At 41.8% G+C, this 7,705-nt stretch overlaps 1 non-coding gene across 1 annotated transcript; it reads left to right on the top strand.

The window, feature by feature from the left end:
- Window positions 1–439: 439 nt before the first annotated feature.
- Window positions 440–533, top strand: Trnam-cau (transfer RNA methionine (anticodon CAU)). Its single transcript has 2 exons — window positions 440–476; window positions 498–533. It is a non-coding gene; the product is annotated as a tRNA-Met (tRNA).
- The last annotated feature ends 7,172 nt before the right edge of the window (window positions 534–7,705 follow it).

The raw sequence follows: 7,705 nt of genomic DNA, 5'->3' as shown, positions 1-7,705 counted from the left end.
ACTACTACTACTACTACTATGTCAATTCAATTTAGGTACATGGGTAGGTCAACGCACACACACACACACACACACACACACACACACACACACACACACGCAGAAACGAGACGTCAGCCAGCGACACACGCGTGCACACATACTCAGATCCACAAATACCAACCCGTAGCTAAACTATTCTTTTTTACTCTAAGCACAAGGCCCGAAATTTTGGGGGGAGGGGACCAGTCGATTAGATCAACTTCAGTACGCAGCTGGTACTTAATTTATCTACGCCGAAAGGATGAAAGGCAAAGACGCCCTCGGCGGAATTTGAACTCAGGACGTAATACAGACGATAATACTGCTAAACATTTCGCCCGGCGTGCTAACGTTTCCGCCACCTCGCTGCTTTCGATAGCTAAAGTATTATCACAAAAGTAGAACGGCCTGCTCGGTAGCCTCGGTAGCGCAGTAGGCAGCGCGTCAGTCTCATAATCAAGCAAAATGTTAGAGGAATCTGAAGGTCGTGAGTTCGATCCTCACCTGGGGCACGATTTTTTTTTTTCAATTACTCACACACACGTCGTTTTGATGAATATGTTAGAAGAAATTGCCTCAAATTGTTCCCTTGCGTACCGTTTAAGAGGGTATAATTATTTGTATTAATAACCAGAGGTTGAGTTTTCCTTTTCATCCTTTCGGAGACGATAAAATAAGTACCAGTCGGGCACTGGTGTCTATGTAATTGTCTTACTCTCTGCGCACCGGACTTGATGACCGTGTGCCAGACTCTGAAGGCGATATTTATCCTCACTTAAATGTGGATGTTCTGTTAGAACAAACTATACTGCGGTAGATGTCATGAGTGACACTCTCATATTGGCTCTTGGTGCAAAATGCACTCATGTTTATATCGCTACAGTGTATATTGCGCACAAAGCCAGTATGAGAATGTCTCTCATGGCATCTAGTGCAGTATAGTTTGTTCTAACAGAACATCTATATTTAAGTGGGGTTAAATAATCAAAAGCTTTTGAAATATGATCATCATGCTTCTCCTACACATATTTTTTCTTCTTTTACTTGTTTCACTTCTTTTACTTTCCGCTGAAAGAAAACATGGCATTTCACAAACCAACCCTCTTATGAAGATTTTAAGCCTTACTCTTTTACTCTTTTACTTGTTTCAGTCATTTGACTGTGGCCATGCTGGAGCACCGCCTTTAGTCGAATCAAATCAACCCCAGGACTTATTCTTTGTAAGCCTAGTATTTATTCTATCGGTCTCTTTTGCCGAACCGCTAAGTTACGGGGACATAAACACACCACTATCCCGTATTCTTACGCATTCAATGTATTTTTAGTGTAATACGTGATATCAGCCACGTAGAGTTTTCTTTTTATTGGCTAACATCTCCCCTTGAATCATGAACCACACACCTACACCATAACTACTACTACTACTACTACTACTACTACTACTACTACTACTACTACTACTACTCCACTGTCTGTCTGTTCTGTCTGTCGCTCTCTCTCTCTCTCTCTCTCACTCTCTCCCTCTCTCTCTCCCCTCTCTCTCTCTTCTCTCTCTTCTCTCTCTCTCTCACACTCTTTCCCTCTCTCTCTCTCCCCCTCTCTCTCTGACTCTCTCTTCTGAGACACATCACTATACGTCCCATTGACCATTCAACTATTTATTTACTTATGCTTTTCTTCCAGTTCCATACATTCTCTGTCGCACTATTATTTTTATTTCAACCACACCCACTTCCACTTCCGTTACGTGTTCAAGCCACACCCACTCCATTACATAAATATCTGTCGTCTGCTTTAATAGCTTTTATAGTTTTGGTAAACGTTGGTAGAATTACACTGAGATTTATGAGAGAGAAAGAGTGAGAGAGAGAGAGAGGGAGGGAGAGAGGGAGAGAGACTGAGAGACAAAGAGAGAGAAAGAGAGATTAGGAAAATGGGGAAGGGGAGAGGGAGAAGAGGAGAGAAATCGGATACTTAAAGACAGAAGGAGCAATGCGATACATAGATATGATAGAGATAGCGTATGGAGGGAGAGAGAGAAAGAGAGAGAAGGAGAGAGAATGTGTGTGTGCGCGAGAGAGAGAGAGAGAGTGTGTGAGTATGTGTGTGTGTGTGTGCGCGCGAGTGAGAGTGAGAGAGAGGTGGGGAAGAAGATAAACATGAACTTCTTTCTTTCCTTCTTTCGTTTTTCTCTTTCATTCTATTTTGGTTGTCTTCTTTTATTCATTTTTTCATCTTTCTTGTCATTTCTTTTCTTATCTTCTTTCCTTCCTTCTTTCTTTTCTTTTTTCCGTATCAGTATTCTTCTCCCAACTTTTCTATCTCTCTCTCTCTGTCTCTCTCTCTCTCTCTGTCTGTCTCTCTCTCTGTCTCTCTCTCTGTCTCTCTTTCTTCCTTCTCTTTTCCTTCCTTTTATTCTTCTTTCTTTATGCTTTACTGTACTTTAATTAATTCTCTTATTTTCATTCTTTCCTTTTCGTTTTTCTTTTTTCTTTCTATTCTTCTCATCCTCCTACCACCCCACCAAACCACCACCACCACCACCACCACCACCACCACGAGTCATACACACACACATACATGTATACATTCACACACAGGCTTAACACAACACAACCCACTTAAATTTTCACCTCTCCACCCAACCCTTCCTGTTTCTATCTCTGTCTGTCTCTGTTTATCTCTGTCTGTCACTGTTTCTGTCTGTCTGTCTGTCTCTCTCGTTATATATCTCTCTCTCTTTCTTTCTCTCTTTCTCTCTTTTCTCGGTCCGTTTGACATGTGGCCAAGAAAGTTAAGACTGACACTAACATCCAATTTGATTGTGTTCCAACAAGCTTGTCGCTATCACAACCAAACGTCTCGATCAGACAAGACACACGACGGGACGACATATTTATTTCTAACAGGAACAAAAACAAAACACAACAACCAACACAACAAAAGACGAAAAACCCCACTCCAAAATGGCTGCCATCATCCAATGCCGCTCTCGTTTGCTTTCTGCATCATGCACGGCAGACGACAGATTTTTCTTTTTTCCTTTTTCGTAGAGATTGTCCATCTCTATGTAACGGTGAAAATAGAAGGAAAAAATACAGTTATTTACATCTGATATAACGTAAAATGATAACAGTAATGAGAATATAGTGACAAATAGGGATATCAATGAAAGAATGGAAATAATATGAAACGATATCAAATTAGATGAAATGGAATGAAATCTAATTTGATTTAATCTAATAGACGAATACACCATCAAGGAATTACATGTGTGTATATGTGTATGTGTGAGGGGGTAGGAGTGAGTGTATATACGTATATAAATATATATATATACACACACATGCATATACACACATAGGTATGTATATATTCTTCTTTTTTATTATTTTTATTTGTTTTCTTTCATTTGATTGCGGCCATGCAGGGGCACCACCTTAAAGGGTTTTTCTAAGTGTAGTACTTATTCTATCAGTCTCTTTTGCCGATCTGCTAGGTTGCAGTGACAAAACACACCACCATCGGTTGTCAAGTGATGATGGGGGATAAACACAAACACATAAACACATAAACGTGGTCGTTCCGAAGCTATAGTAGAAGACACTTGCGCAAGGTGACACGCAATGGGACTGAACCTGGAACCTTGTGGTTGAGAATCAAGCTTCTTCCCACACAGCTGCGATATATGTATGTGTGTATGTTTGTATGTATATGTATTTATATCCTCGTTATGATATTTTCTCCACCACCATATCCTCTGACAAGAACCCTATATATACATGTGCAAATAGACGAGGCTGTGTGGAGAAAAGTTTGCTTTACAACTACATAGCTCCAGGTTCAGTCACACTGCGTGGAACCTTGAGTAAATGACTTCTACTATAGCTTGAGGACAACCAAAGCCTGACACGTGACGAAAGGGATTCTTTCTTTCTACTTCCTGCCTTCCTATAGAGAAGACGTGAATTTTTTTGTCTCTCATTCACATCTAACTTCGCGTTCAAAATAATAATTTTTCTATCGTCTTGGCCTAACAGCCCTTACCGTTTGTTTTCAGTGTTCTGTCTTGTTTTTACTGTCTTTTACTGTCTTGTTCTCACTGTCCTGTTCTTGTTTACACTTTTACCCTCCGCAAAAAATTCCAAATTGAATTAATTTGCTTTGCGGGAAGGACTGTTCCAACGAAGTCGCATATTGTCCTTGCCTTCGAAACGCGAAGTAGATGGAATAGGTACAACTGAAGAAGGGTAATATTCTTTCTCGTTTCCCTCTTCGTTTTTTTCGTTTTCGTAAAAAAGTTTGTTTTCTGTCTTCGTCTTTATGTTTTCGTTTCTCATTGTTTAAGGTATTTTGTGATATCCTGTACCCATATATGCATGTCCAAGTGTTGCACGTTAATTTCGGAAAAGAATATTCTGTTGATTGAACAACTGTCTCTTCTTTGTCAAAACCGACGGTGATCCCTCTATCATCATCATCACTCCCACCACCACTACCACAGCAGCTATCTTTTCTTCTTTCTTTCTTTCTTTCTTTCTTTTGTTGTTGTTGTTGTTGTTGTTCTTCTTCTTCTTCTTCTTCTTTACACCATCATCATCAACATCGCCATCATCGTCGTCGTCATCGTCGTCGTCTCCATCATCATCATCAACATCGCCCTCCTCTTCCTCCTCCTCGTCCTCCTCATCATCATCATCGGCGTCATGCGATGAAATAGTTGTGCAAAACTGTTTTGGAGTAGATTATGACGTCATGGGGGGGGGGCTATTACAGATATTGTTGATGTTGCTATTGTTGTTGTGGTCGTTCTTGCTGCTATTTATTGTTGCTGTCGTTGATAATGCGGTTGATGTTGCTGCTATTGTTGCTTATGTTGTTTTTTATGTGTGTTGTTGTTGTTGTTGCTATTGGTGTTGAAATTTGGAACACTTGTACAATCATAGATAAGCTGTGATAAGTGACATGTTGCGGTAATGGGGTGAGGTGGGGAGGGAGTGAAGGTAGAGGAAGAGGGAGGCAGTGATGTGTGGTAGGAGTGGGAGAGTAGAGGAGGAGGAATAGGAGGAGGGAGTAGCGTGGGAGAGGTATGGGGAGAGTAGATGAAGAAGGCGAAGTGTCAGAAAGTAGAAGTGGGAGATGAAGAGGAAAAGGTATTAGGATGGAGTAGGAGTGTAAAAGTGTGAGGAGGAGGAAGAGGAGAAGGAAGGGAGGGAGTAGAAGAGTCAAGGAAGAGGAAGTGGTGGGATGGAGTGGGAGAGTAGAGGAGAAGGAGGAGGAGGGAGTAGCGTGGGAGAGGAGTGGGAGTGTAGATGAAGATGGCGAAGTGTAGAAGGTAAGAGTGGGAGATGAAGAGGAAGTGGTATTAGGATGGAGCAAGAGTGTTTAAGTGTGAGGAGGAGGTGGAGGGAGTAGGAGAGTAGAGGACGAGGAAGGGGTGTCGGGGAGGAGTGGGAGAGTAGAGGGAGAGGGAGTGTAAGGAGATAGGAGTGTGAGAGTAGAGGAAGTGAGGGATTGTAGAAGAGGGGAGAAATGTGAGGAGGGAGTGGGGTAGTAGAGGAAGAGGAAGAGGTGTCAAGATGAAGGAGTGGGAGTGTAGAAGAAGCGGTATGAGTGTGAGGAATGGGAGAGTAGAGGAAGAGGAAGGAGTGAAGGGGAGGAGTGAGAGAGATGAGGAAGTGGGGAGAGGTGAGGGGGTAGAATGGCAGGACAGAGTGAAGAAGAGAAGACGGTGGGGGGTGGGGTGGGGTGAGTGATTGGGAGGGAAACGAAAAAAAAGGTGAAAAACGAAAAAGTGGGAGGTGGAGAGGATGAGGGAGTAGGAGTGCGGATGAAGGAGGAAGAGAAGCGACCAGGAGGGGGGGATATGAATATGAAGGAGTGGGTAAGTGTGGTTGGGGATGGGGCAGTAGGTGAGGAAACTTTGGTGTTGTTGTTGTTTCGACCCAGGTCATCTCTAATTGGGTACAACTATGACCAAAAGCATTTCGGTTGTGATTCACCCGTCTTTTTTTTCGTGCAGGAAATTGAGGACGTTTCTCTCTTTTAAGTGATTGGAAGGGCATTTGGTTGCCGTTTCTAGCAAGTCGTACTACCAACCATGTTTCTTTCGTTCACTCGTTCACTCGATCAAATTAAAGCGCCAAATCAGAGCACAAATAAAATACATTCATTCTAGTACCCAACTGGACTGAAATAATACAGGAAACAAGCGATGTCCTTTTCAGATCTATGGTAGCGTTGCTATACTAGAGCGACCGGTAGATTATGCGACTTCCCTGAACTGTACAGCACTATTTTTATAATTTTGGGCTATTTGCTTCTAGAAAGTTTAAATTTATAAATGTATAGGAGTTCTATTGAAAATCATATTTAATTACTAAGAAATTTAGAATCGACCTAAAGTCAATGCATCACCACCTCTACCACTACCGCAACCTACGAGATTATTAATAACACCACCACCATCACCATCACCACCATCGTTACTACTACTACTACTACTACTACTACTACTACTACTACTACTACTACTACTACTACTGCTACTACTACTACTACTGCGACGATCACCACTACCACAGGCACTGAGATTATAAATACTTCTACAACCACCACCATCACCACCACCACCACTACCACCACTACTGCCACCACCACCATCACCACCACCACCACTACCACCACTACTGCCACCACCACCATCACCACCATTAACAACAACAACAGCAACAACAGCAACAGCAAAAACAACGACAACAACAGTAACAAGACTACCACCACCACCACCACCACCACCACCACCACAGCGACAACACCCAATACTACTACCATCCTCCCCATTGCTACTACTACTGTACTACAACAATAGCAACTACTACTACTACTACTGCTGCTACTGCTGCTGCTGCTGCTGCTGCTGTCAGTACGCCATTCTCCATAAATCCTTCGTTCATTACATTCGAACAGGTCCCATCTAAATGTCTATTCAGTCTTAATTTCTTCAGTAAACTGTGAAACTGATTGCTCTCCCCCGCTACTTACTCTCCTTTCTCACTCACCATTGTTCACACACGCACAGGCATACACGCGCGCGCGCGCACACACACACACAAACGTACATTCATGTATCCATACATATATATATATATACACGCATACAAGCTCACGCATAGAAGTTCACGCATATGTTCATTTATACAAGCATACAAACATGCAAACACGCATAGACATTCATTCCTACATACATATACACATATATGCAAACATACATACACACACACACACACCTACACACACACACACGCACGCACACACACGCACACACAAATATTATACATATATTGTGTGTGTATTTGTATATACTTATGTATATTTATTTGTATGTTTGTATATATATGTGTATAAATGTATGCATGCATTTCTATATATATGTATAGGTCCATGTATGTGTGTGAGTGCGTGTGTAAATATATACAAACGCATACATACACACACACACACACACACACACACACACACACATATATATTTATATATACGTGTCTTCATGCGTGTCTGAACTTTTACACTGACATGTCACTGTGTGAGCACACACACACACATACACACACAAGCACATACACACATGAATGCATGCATACACGCAAAGACACACAAACACATAATTTATATATATATATAT

The sequence above is a fragment of the Octopus bimaculoides genome, chromosome 17 (genome assembly GCF_001194135.2).
Source record: "Octopus bimaculoides isolate UCB-OBI-ISO-001 chromosome 17, ASM119413v2, whole genome shotgun sequence".
NCBI lineage: Eukaryota > Metazoa > Mollusca > Cephalopoda > Octopoda > Octopodidae > Octopus > Octopus bimaculoides.
The sequence above is the reverse complement of the archived record's forward strand: the minus strand, read 5'-3'. Positions and strand labels throughout refer to the sequence as shown.